The sequence below is a fragment of the Conger conger genome, chromosome 6 (genome assembly GCF_963514075.1).
Source record: "Conger conger chromosome 6, fConCon1.1, whole genome shotgun sequence".
NCBI lineage: Eukaryota > Metazoa > Chordata > Actinopteri > Anguilliformes > Congridae > Conger > Conger conger.
The window spans coordinates 20552411-20565709 of NC_083765.1; the positions used below are offsets into that span (position 1 = coordinate 20552411).

The 13299-nt window shown below is 42.0% G+C and overlaps 1 pseudogene; it reads right to left on the minus strand.

The window, feature by feature from the left end:
• Positions 1–10327: 10327 nt before the first annotated feature.
• On the minus strand, positions 10328–13083 carry LOC133131500 (eukaryotic translation initiation factor 4E-1A-like; annotated as a pseudogene).
• Between the last annotated feature and the right edge of the window lie 216 nt (positions 13084–13299).

The window sequence follows — 13299 nt, forward strand, 5'->3', positions numbered from 1 at the left end:
TGGCTGCACAAGGGAAACAGCAGATTGGAATGCCACGGCTGAATTGCGTGCATCGTTTTGTTCGCTTTTTTCCCCAGTTTTTTTTCCCCCCAGTTTTTCCCTGGGGTTGAGTGATTTGATAACAAAACCTTGGTTTCTTCACAACAACATGGATTCAATGGGCTGCAGTCAAGGCCCTAGTTTGCTCTTTGTGAAAAAAATCTATACATTGTTCGTTGAAAGTGAAAAAGAAGCCCAAATTTTACTTTCACCATCTGATGATGAATCCCTATTTTTTCACAATTCAATGCACACAAGTATCCTCCTCTGTCTTCCGCTAGTTGAGTGCAGTGATTCGCAAACCTTCTGAAGGTAGTTTTAAAAGGTAGAACCTCTCTGAAAACAACTTCTCTCATTTTTACCATTTTTACAGTATATTGTAAGGTGTATTTCTTCACTTTGCTGACTCCTTTAGGCTTCAAGTCTTTATGCTCAGCTAACATGGTATGCTAACATGGAAATTGAAAACAGTTATGTTCTTTGTGGTAAAGTTGTTTATTTTATAGTGCCACTTATCCATTAATATGGGCACAGCTGTACTCAGAACCTGACCTGGAAATCTCCCCGTTACATTGTACTGCCCTTCATAACATTCCCACATTTTACTGTCTGTGACATTAACTCATTTTACTGTCTGTAACATTCCCACATTTTAATGCTGTCTGTAACATTCACACATTTTACTGCTGTCTGTAACATTCACACATTTTACTGCTGTCTGTAACATTTCCACATTTTGCTGGTCTGTAACATTCACACATTTTACTGCTGCCTGTAACATTCACACATTTTACTGCTGTCTGTAACATTCACAAAGTTTACTGCTCTCTGTAACATTTACATGTATCACAATATCTCTGATAACCTGATAGTCCTTAGGAGGCCGTAGCTCCATAGCCTTTAAGAGGCTGAAATGTTTGCTGTTGGAACTTCTGTACTGGACTCAAATCTTAGTGGTTTATATAGTTCTGAATATGGGTAAAATGCTAGTGATTGGTATTTCACTATTGTACTGAAATGTTAGTGGTTTGTAGTTCTGCACTGGACTGAAATATTTGCCGTTAGCAGCTTTATATGTGACAGCGCTTCTATTGCCTTTGTGGGATTGAAATTCCAATATACCCCTTTCCCTGGGTTGAATATCCAGGTGGATGAAGAGTAGAAGAGCTCAAAGAGAAAGGACAAATCCACAAGACAGCTGAAATAAGGGTTAATTCTGTTAATTAACGCTGTAATGTGCACTCAGTAGGGTCACACTGTATTTTGTAATTGTTGGTGTGGATGTCGCCTCCGAACTCTTAACGCCAAAACCATCATTTCATCCCGGGTTAAGTGACGGGCGGCTGATAATGGGAGCGGCTCTTTCTGACGTGCCGAGGTTCAGCACAGATTTGTTGGAAGAAAAAAGAATCGCTCAAGGTCCATTTTATCCCTCTGGCCCTCTAAGCCCCTCCCCCACCCTGCCTGGACACGCTTCAGCGAATCGGCTTCCTTGTTGCCTGTGGGTTGCATTCTGCATAAATACTGCAGCAGGAAGTGTACTTATACCAGGGAAAGATGGAGGGACTTGTAAGGGTGTGCATGTACAGAAAAGGAGTGGAAAACAATCAATAATTAATTTACCTCCGGCAGTCAGGGGCAATTAACAGGCCAGTTGCCATTCACCTCCGTAATCTACACTCACCGTCATCATGCTCAGAGTGTGAGGTGTGAGGGGGGTTTGGACCATACATACAAATGGATCTTTATAGAACCATTTCAGAGGGTTAATTTAAAAGAACCCTTGGGGTTCTTTGTTGCTAAACAAAATGGGTCTATATAGAACCTTTTAAATGTTCAATCTATATCCCAAACCTTTTATTGCCTTATTGCCTTGATTGGTCACATTCTTTTTAATAATTCTGCAGAATTCCTATGATATGAAGTTTATTGAACTACTACTACTACTAATTTCAATAATATAACCAATAACCTATAATATTTAAAACTTCAATAACATGCAGTAAGCCCTTTGCCACCACCAACCTATAATAAACTGAAGAAAAAGAGAGAGGCAGTTTCAAATTGACTGTTAGTTGCACAATATTAAAACAACATAAAAACAATACTATACACCAAATAAATCGTAGGCTACATTACAAAATATTAGATATTACAGTGAACAAATATTGGGCGACATCGGCTCAGGCGGTAAGAGCAGTCTGAGTTGCCAGTTCAATTCTGCCCTTGGTGTGTGTGTCAGTGTCCCTGACCAAGACACCTAACTCCCAAAGCACTTTCTTGAAAATTACTATTTTACATCAATTCCATTATTCACTGTGAAAGCTTATTGTACATTCTTAGCACCAGAATAGACTACTTCTTAACATTTGAACAAATAATATTCTCTAAATGAGAGTTTGTGTTTCATCTGTCTGGGGTGCTACACACAAACACACCTCAAGCAGACACTGCAGAGCCTGTGGCACATCCATTTCTCCACTAGTGACAGTGACTCCGTCCATCTTTATGGATGCTTCCACATGCATCATGGAAGAGGATGTATGGGAATTAGCTTGTAAATGTTAAATGGTCAATGGTTGGAATTTATATAGCGCCTTTATCGAAAGTGCTGTACAATTGATGCTTCTCATTCACCCATTACGTGTAACGTGTAACCCATAGTAACGATGATCAATAAATAAAGAAAACTTTTTTTTTCAAGATGCAGGAAGAGATGTAGTGTACTTGCACATAAAATGACTGTTTATGTACTGTTTATTCTTGTTGCACTTGCATTTAGCCAAAGTGACAAAAGCTAATTTCATATAGCGAGTGAACACCATTGTAGATCGAGATTGCAAACATGTAAGTGACACTGACTCACAGATACTCTATTCAATCTGATGGATGCACCCAATTCAGGTCCATAAATATTCAGCTATCGACCATTGCAAAAACAAAATCTTGTCCTAGACATCTGAGCAGAAAGTGTCACTGATCAGACTTGACTCTTTTATCTACAGTATGTGTCCAACCAGCTGAGGGGTTATTCACACTGACAGTAAAGCAATATTGGCCAGTCCAGGGAGGCCATGGAGGGGGCAGATGTTAAAGACAAGCTGAAATGGAAGTTTGAGCCACCATATTTGAATTTTTGGAGGGCGGGGAGTTGAGTTGACTGATGGTAAAGGAGGAGGGGGAAGCAGAGCCGTAGCCTATGGCTCTGGGGGGAAGAATATCTGCCACTGCGTGAAAGGATATTGATTGGAGGGGAGTGGAAAAATGTGATCTAAATACACGCCCTCTGGTACGCGATGACATCAAAAATTCCAGGAAGTGGATGGAAAAATACTTTGTGTTACAATTCTATTATTATTTTTGGAGCATATATTTTAAGACGTATTCTTACAGTTATGAAGAATTTACTAAAATTGAGGAACATTTTTTAATTTCAGTTCATTTTGACTAAGATGAGTTGTGATAGCTAGCTAGCAGATTAGCCTGTTAAAGTTTGGTGCTTCATAACTTAGTGTTTGGTGAAAATGTTAGTCACCATTTCACTGTTTCAGGTTAGCATGCTACCATACTGCCTAAGCTATCAGGGAAACAATATTGCCCCTCATTTGTGTATCAGTGTGATTGGGTCTCTTAGTTACTTGTGAGAAAGATTACCAGTACTCATGTGGTATGCAGAAGAAGATTTCTAAGACTATTTAAAAAGTAGGAATAATTTTAAATGGACAGTTCCCCTTCTGTGTTTTAAATATTATTTCAGTTTTTCAGTCAGTTTTAGTGTTATTTAAATTGACCCAGACGTTTTTTGTCTGCAAAGAAGGATATTTCAAATACAGACTGAAGTTTCTGGTGACCAGATGCCTTTACAGTGGCTATCACAGTATAGGGACATTTGGGAATTTGTGGTTTAAAGCGAGACAGTACACTTCAGTACACTCCAGAATTTAGTAATTGTCACCTCTTACATCACATCCTTAAATAATCACGTGACGCATAGTTTCTGTAGATCATATGAAAGGCTGAAAATTGATTCTCTTTATTCATGAAGCGACATCGGATTCACAGAGCAGCACACGGATAGAAAGAGAGACGGAGGTGTGATATAAGAGCTCGGGGAAGACGGATGGTTTCAGGGGCTTCTTCTGACAGCCTGTTCACCAGGGGAGACTGCCGTTCTCTGCCCCAGACTCTGACTGCAGCAGTGCAGGGAAAAAAGCTCATCTGACACAGGAATTCAGCAGAACAGTTCTGCCTCAGCTGAGTTCTACAGTCAGAAATGACCCTGATGATGGAACTCATACAGTATGCAAGCACACAATCAGGGAGAGAGAGAGGGAGAGGGGGGAGAGAGTGAGAGAGAGAGATACAGAGCAGGAGAGAGAGAGGCTGAGGCAGGTTGCTGAGCTTCTGTCTCTGCCTCAACAGTTCAGATCTGCATCACGTGCATTTCTGAGACCCATCCTGACACTACAACAGACCCAGCAAGACCCCCATCTCCCCCGTCCTCCGTTTACTAGTTATGGATGTGTTGCTTTAACTTGTGCAAGAACCTATACACAAGTCGCTTTGGATTAAAAGCGCCTGCCAAATGACTAAAATGTAAATGCAATGTAAATGAGAGGAATGATCACAGGTTTCTAGCACTTAGATTGCAGATGATGTGCATAGCTCAGGCCTTCTTCAGATGGGCAGTAAGCTGGGAGAAACCAACCCTACGATAGATCAATACCCCATCGGACCTGCCCTCTCTCTGATCCCCTCTCCTCAGACTCTACTCTGTACCCCATCAGATCTGCCCTCTCTCTGATCCCCTCTCCTCAGACTCTACTCTGTACCCCATCGGACCTGCCCTCTCTCTGATCCCCTCTCCTCAGACTCTACTCTGTACCCCATCAGATCTGCCCTCTCTCTGATCCCATCTCCTCAGACTCTGTACCCCCATCGGATCTGCCCTCTCTCTGATCCCCTCTCCTCAGACTCTGTACCCCCATCAGATCTGCCCTCTCTCTCTGATCCCCTCTCCTCAGACTCTGTACCCCCATCAGATTTGCCCTCTCTTTCTGACCCCTCTCCTCACTCTGTACCCCCATCAGATCTGCCCTCTCTCTCTGATACCCTCTCCTCAGACTCTGTACCCCCATCAGATCTGCCCTCTCTCTCTGACCTCTCTCCTCAGACTCTGTTCTACTCTGTGCTACATTATTTACTGAGCACACGTCCTCGTTCACAAAAAACCTGTTCGCTCTACAGCAATAGATAACCGGCCAGGCAGGTGTTACTTTGATCCAAAGCAGGTCACTCCAAAGAAGCTTGAACAGCAACGTTATATGCCCCCAGGACTTTATTCTTCAAAAGATTAAAGCGTTTAATCTTATTTTGATTGGAAACATTTCCTATGGCCATCTAACTTGTGCTGAAGGAAGTTGTGTTTTGGCATCTGAAATCAATAGTTCTGCCTGGGCCCTTGGGTTTGACAAGTAAGAAAGGAGAAGTTAGGCAATTAAGTTAAATTTGCTCATATGTACAGCTTGTGACCTTGAACAAGCAGTTTCAGAGTTACTTTAAGTGTATTTTTTGCTTTAGACCAATAAGCACTGCACACACGCACACACCCAAAATGTCCTGATATCTGCCATTGTCAAGTCAGCAGGTCTTCAGAGACATTGTTGTTAAATGGTAAATTGATCATACATGCATTTATATGGCACTGTTATCCAACATGCTTTACAATTGATGCCTCTCATTGACTGACTCACACACGCTCACACACCAATGGCAATAGGCTGCCATGCAAGGTACCAGTCAGCCTATCGGGAGAAATTTGGGGTTAGGTATCATGGTCAGGGACACTTTGACACATGCTCGGCAAGGGGGTGGAATTGGCAACCTTCCAACTGGCAGACAACCTGAGCTAATGTCGCCCTGTAATCTTTAAGGATCTCAAACAAAAAATCTGGAAAAACAGGCACTTAACCTGGGATTGATTGATTGATTGATTGAATGGAATTACTGAATGATCAATCCCTTTCATTATGTTTTTAGCCCAGTCATTGGATCTGACAATGATGAGGTCATGAGGCATAGCGACAGGCTGCATCTGACCAGGGTGAATCCACAGGTTAATTACTTTATGTTCTCATACACTCTATGGCACACACTGACCTCCCAATAATGGAGTCTTACTTCCCCTCGCCTGTATCATGAAGCAAGGATAATTTCAGTGTATGCCTACAGAGTGAGCTGGATAACTGTGCAGTGTACAACCCAAAACTGGCATGGTGGCGCAGTGGGTAGGACGTGTCCTGGATGGCACATTGACACTGATGTGAAAATTGGAAATGTTGATTAATGTGCACTGTCTTCAGTCAAATAAAAATACAAAACCTCCTATATCTGGAACATGGACTAAAAGAGCTTTTTGTAGTGTGGCTATCCCGCTAACTTGGTCATTCTGCTTTGTGATACAGGTCCCTAGTCTATGAGGCAGAAATCCAGCCCTAGGCCTGGTTATCAGGAATCATTGGACCACTTCCAGCGGTTCCATGTAGACATTATTTCCCAGCAGGGTGGATATTTATTTTGTTAAGCTGAGGCTTGCACTTTTGTTCAGTTTAAATGAATTATAGTCTGTTGAAACTGCGACATGAAGTTCCGCTTTACTGACGATGGAAAGCGGCATCGACCTACATTCAATAAAAATCTCTGACACCGATACATCTCTCCATTAAGACAGGATTCATCAAGAGCGATAACGAATTTAACGTTTCCTTTCAACCCGCTGCTCGCAGCGACCTAATGCTCCAAATGCCCTTACTCATTAAAGGCAGTGTTCGCGGGGCAATTACAAGCGTCAAATTGCGTTTTAATCAGGAGGCAACAAGCTAAACAAATATCGCCACTGCCCTTGGAATTTCATTAACGATCATTTCCGGAAGATTCATTATCATTCCATCACACACACCCGCACGTTCCACTCTGGGAAAACGATACAGCTGCTCAGAAAGAACCCTTACCGAAGCACAGCATTAACGTGGTTTACGTTCCTTTTTGTGTTGAAACATGAAATATTCAGCGTGCACAACTGGATGAGAACATGGCATTTTGTGACACGATAAACAGCTACAGACAACAGATGCCAAACCAGTCAAATAGCAGTCAATGTGCCACTGTAACAAACCAGCTAGAACAATCGCTTGTCCCCTTTGTGTTATTGTGCATTGTTGTGACTAACGGAAATAAAGGATGCTTCCGTTGTTTTGATTTCCAGAATGATGCTCCTTTTTTTGTTTCCAGAATGGCTGCAGGGTGGTGGGTTGGCCTCGCTGATCTAAAACATCTCAACTTCAGGATTCTGGCAAAACAACCTGGAGACCTAAAACCCCAGTCCTGTGTAATTGTCTCTACATTTTGCCTTTCCACATTGGTCCCAGACTCTTACTGCTCACTAGCTAGCACAGAAATGTATTTATTTATTTTTTTACTTATTTTAACGTACTTAATTTAATGTTACAACCCAGCGAACACAAAACCTTTTTTACAATGTTATAACCAATAGTATAGCGGCAATGTTATAACATCAACAAAATATTTCAGTCGCTTTGTGATAATGTTGCATTAGCTGGGAAAATTCCAGTCCCAAAAGAACCTGAATGCTAAAGGCTACTGTGCTAAACTACTAATCAGTGTTATTAATTAGCCAAGCACAATACAAGGCTAAACACTGACCAGACAGACTGAAATTGAAAGGCTATTCAGTATAATTGAGTATTGCACTGCAAAAAGCTCTTGGAAAATTCTGCCTGGGAACTCCAGTCCACAGTCCTGTCAGAGCAAACCCATACCTGACTACCCAGAACTGTCCTTCAAAATCAACCCAGTGAAAACACAGTGAGGTCCAACAACGTTTGATACTTTCCCCCCCAATACAAATAATAGACAACTATGAAAGATTTAATTATTGAAATTCACAATTCAATACTCAAAACAAAAAAGCATGACTTAAAATTAAAGAACTTATCTTTTCCATTGTATGCGGCAGAATAAGTTTAGCTTATTCTTAGAACAATGTCCACACGGTCGGGTAAGTGAGGATTGTATGAAATGCGTTTAAAACAGCAATTCCTGAATCCAGAAGTTTTAACCATCAATACCCTCATTGAAAAGTCCAGCACTCTGAATACTGAACACAAGTGAGTCAACAGTTAAAAACACCTCACTTAATGTGAAATATGTTTATTTGATTTAATTTTTGGATTCTATTTTTGGTTTTTGTTATGGTACTTTTGCTTGTTTGGACTTCATGGTTTTTTAACTCAGCTTGTTTCCTGACTTCACTCTGCCTGCCCCTCATGTACCTGGATCTCGACCTAAGCCTGTTTGTGGATTATGTTTTTAATCTGCCTCTTGTGATTAAAGCCTCCCTGATTACGTTATCCCCGAGTCTGCCTTTGGTTCCTCTGTCCTGAAACCTGACACCTTTATCAAAATGCACAACTTCCAACCAGTTGAAAATCAAGAGATTTAGTTTCAAAATTATTCATGTCTATTCTAAAGGCATAGTTCATCTACCTTAAAACAATGAATGTTATAAACACAGACACATAACAGTCACGATGGAAATGGATGAATTAAAATACCAGCTTGTTTCCTCCGAAAATGCTCAAGAGACGTGAAGACAGCCAAACATTACAAAAGACCAGTGATGGTGCAGGACTCAGATGCTAACTTCTAATTGAAACCAAAAAGTAAAAAGCCAGGTCTGTTTGAAAGTTTGGGGTCTGAAAGCAGGATGTCAGCATGAGGTCTGCCAGGCCACCCCCATTTAGAGAAACACACACGTAAAGACACGCGCACACACACACATAAACACACACACACGGCTGACCCCCCCAGTTCGGTCTCTCCATTTCTTATATCGAGACCAGGCCTGGTCTTTTGAAGTTCCCTATGGCCCCTATGGTGAATTAGGAATTAGTTCCATGACAACGTTTATTTACTGTTTGTGTCACGTTTCAGGTCTGTCTTGCCATGTTTTATGTTGATTCATGTTGTCTTAGTCACGTAGTGTCTTATCATGTATTATGTTAGTCTAGTTTCGTCATGTTGTTTAGTTATGTTTCGTTACGATTTATTTTCTTGTCATGTCTAGTTATGTTTCGTATGATTATATTACCTTGTTATGTTGAGTGGTTATCGTCTTAGTTTCGCTTTGTGTTATGTTTTGGTTTATGTTTATTGTTACGTTAACTGGTCGTTGTTTATGCATACACTTTTACATGTCTTTCCGCAAACCTTGCGTTCCGCCTTTTCTCTCTCTCTCTTTACGTGATTCACTCCCTAATTGTTTCCATTTGTCTATTTACTAAAACTACTAACGCTAGATCAGGATTGGGTAGAAACTAACAAACTAATCATGTGTTCATGTTACCTTACGTTTCTCGTGCATGTCATTTACTCATTTACTAATGCTAGGGCAGGATAGGTTTATTACTAACGATTACTAATCACCTTGTTAAACTTGTCATCCATCGCACCTGTTTTCCATTTCCTTGCTACGCTCTAACTAATTGTCTACACCTGTCTACACCCGCATTTATAGCCCAGTCGCGCAACTGTTCTTCGCAAAATTGTCTGCCTCTGTTTACCACGCAACTCTTGAGCATTATTTCCTGTTTGATTTCACGTTACGATCCAAGCCTGTTACCGACTATTGTTTATTGATTTCTGTTTTGTTGACCACTGTTTGTTTTTGACCAGGTCCTCGCCTACCGTTTTGTACTTTTGCTTCGCTGATTGTTTCATGGTTTCGACTCCCGCTTCGCCCACGACTACGCCTCTGCCTGCCGTCCGCCTGTTCATCTGCCCCGCTGACAGCTCTCCTGCTACCGGACCTCCCTGCACGTCTACCGACTACGAGTTTGCCTCTTCCCTCGGCAAGGAATCTAAAAATGACAAGTTACATAAAGAATCCACAATGACATTAATAAATAAAAAATACTATGTTGAATTGTACTTATGTTAATCCAGAAGAAAGAATTCAGCTACAGCAAATAGCATTAGCTTGATTGCAGTCTTTATGAAGTCCAAACTCCACTAAAACAAAACCAAACTAAGCTTTGAAAACAACCAAAATGGCAATATAAATTGTCTGCTGAAAATGAATAAAATAAATTAAAAGGCTTTAATAGTATTAAGGATTACAGCAAAAGCACTGCTGTAAAGAGAAGCAGAAAGCAATTTGAAAACATTAAATAATTAATTTCCCTCTGTCTGCCATTTAATCAACAAAAGATTTAAAAGACAAACATGGTTTTTATTGACATCATTACAACTTTTTTCTTAAGAGGATAACGTGCAAATGTAATTGTTCCCGAGTTTGTTTGTTTTGGTGGTTTAGGTTGTATGAAAAACTGCTGAAAGGATGAACTTGTGTGGCGGAACAGAGTCGAGGTGGCGTGACTGTATGATCAGAGTTTTCTCCAGATTCGACCAAACGCAGTCCGTTCTGCTTCGGAAGAAGCTTTGGTTTAACCTGGGTGTGGATTGCGTGACGCGGTCATCTCAAAACAAAATGAAAAAAAAAAGAAGAAGGATGGGTCTGGCAGCTCTCAGACGATGAACTTGTTCTTGGTGGTGGAGCCACTCTTGGTTGCTGTGTCGGCGTGGGTCTGGTAGCCGATGGTCAGCTTCTGTGGTACACCTAATTGCTCCTTATACACCTTCCTGTGACCAAGAGAGAGAAGGGAGACACAACATCGGAAACCGTGTCTATCATTACTCACAGTCACTCAAATGAAAGACGTTTTTCAAAGTACATTTCGCATTTTTTATTGTAGCTACAGTGAAAAGGTTTATGAGCAGCCTGGTCGGGCTCACAGTGCTGTAAGGTTATGAGCAGCCTGGTCAGGCTCATTGTGCTGTAAGGTTATGAGCAGCCTGGTCAGGCTCACAGTGCTGTAAGGTTATGAGCAGTCTGGTCAGGCTCATAGTGCTGTAAGGTTATGAGCAGCTGGTCAGACTCACAGTGCTGTAAGGTTATGAGCAGCCTGGTCAGGCTCATTGTGCTGTAAGGTTATGAGCAGCCTGGTCAGGCTCACAGTGCTGTAAGGTTATGAGCAGTCTGGTCAGGCTCATAGTGCTGTAAGGTTATGAGCAGCTGGTCAGACTCACAGTGCTGTAAGGTTATGAGCAGCCTGGTCAGGCTCACAGTGCTGTTAGGTCACTCACCCTATATGGGTCACAGCCACCCTGTTCTCGTATTCGGTTGTCCACACAGCGATTTTGTCTCCTTTCATTCTGAAGTTGATGACCACGCCAAAAAACCTCGTCGCTATAGTGATAGTCTCTGAAGGCCTAGCCAATCAGACATAGGAGCTAGGGAAGAACAGCACCGTAAGAACCAGGCCCAGCGGCTCAATGCCATCCTATCACAGTCCAGGATGTTAGAGAGGCCCAAAGCCATCCAATCACTGCACAGCTTGTTAGACCGCCAATTATATCACAGCATAGGATGCCGTTCACTCAGCACATATGATCTCAATGTGCTTCACACACACATACGGTCCAATTACACTGCAAAGAGCAATTACGGTACACCCGATTTAACACTGACATTTCACAAACGGGACACCAGCTCAACACAATTCCTCCATCTCCAGCATATTAATTCTGGAGATGAATATATTCAAAGCGCTAATTTGTATTTATTAACAGCCTTCTACTGGTTTAAAATATGCGGTATCATCTTTAATCATTTCTCTGAACTGTTTTTTACCAAACCGTAACCCTAATTGGTGACAAAAACCATAACCTAATTGGTAACTGTGCACATCAGACAAGTGCAAAGGGGCCATCTGGTCTGCAGAGTCCCCAGTGCATGCAGAAACTACATTTCACCCACTGTACTGGACACCAATTAGATTTTATTGAAACAGGAAAGTCTGCAAGACCAAAGCCAGAGTAACGCAATGTAATCATTTCTTTAAAAATGATAGATGCAGGGACTAGCAGCCAATTCCACAGAATTGTGTGTGTGTGTGTGTGAGAGAGAGAGAGAGAGAGAGAGAGAGACTATTGAATCATACTTTACTCCATGAAGGAGAAAGGCACTTAAAATAGCTCCTCCGTGGTTAATTATAGGACAACGGCAATACATACACACCCACCCCCCAACAACAACACACACAAACACACACACATATATATAGAGCCGTGGATATAGAACTATCTGACCTCCTGAGAGTGAAGTTTATAGTGAGGCACTGAACGGCTTGTTCTGCTCCTGTACGTTTAGCGCTGGAGTCTCACACGGCCGACCTTTAGGAGAGCTACCAGATAGGGCATCCACTGGACCCAGAATACACTGAGCATAGGGCATCCACTGGACCCAGAATACACTGCGCATAGGGTATCCACTGGACCCAGAATACACTGCGCATAGGGGATCCACTGGACCCAGAATACACTGCGCATAGGGCATCCACTGGACCCAGAATACACTGCGCATAGGGTATCCACTGGACCCAGAATACACTGCACATAGGGGATCCACTGGACCCAGAATACACTGCGCATAGGGGATCCACTGGAATCCAGATTCCACTATGCATAGGGAATCCACTGGAATCCAGAATCCAGCGTACATCTGTGATCCACTGGAATACAGAATCAACTATGCATAGGGGATCCACGGGAGTACAGAATCCACCACAAAATAGATTATGGCACAATATACTAAAACCAAGAGATTTACCAGATGAATCACATCCGACAGGCCTACTGGAGCGAGATGACCTACTGGATCATTCCAGCTCAGAATGATAATGGGTGAATCCCACAGTACCATGTGTGCCACATTCTGAGAGCTCCTGTAATGACAGCTCTCTCTTCATAATGTACAGAGCACATGGACACCTGTTAGGGCTCATTTCAGCTGTATAAACTGCAGTGCTGCTAATGTTCAGAAATGTTACATCTTCATTCAGCTGGGGTTATAAAACAGATAAAAACACTTCCTACCTTGAAGAGGGAGTAGTCGCAGCCAGACATTAGATTGCTGGAGAGCTGAATGTGGTTGTAGAGACTGGGGAGAGCAAACCCGTTAACCCCACGCCGCAGAGAAAACACTTCACATTTAATGCACAAAAACACAAAATGTCAGACGCAATCCCGGCATTATTACAGAGCAGAAACAGGGTTGAACCTTCACTACATTTATTAAAGTTATTTTATGTGGAATCAAATGTCAGTTCCTCTCACTCGGTA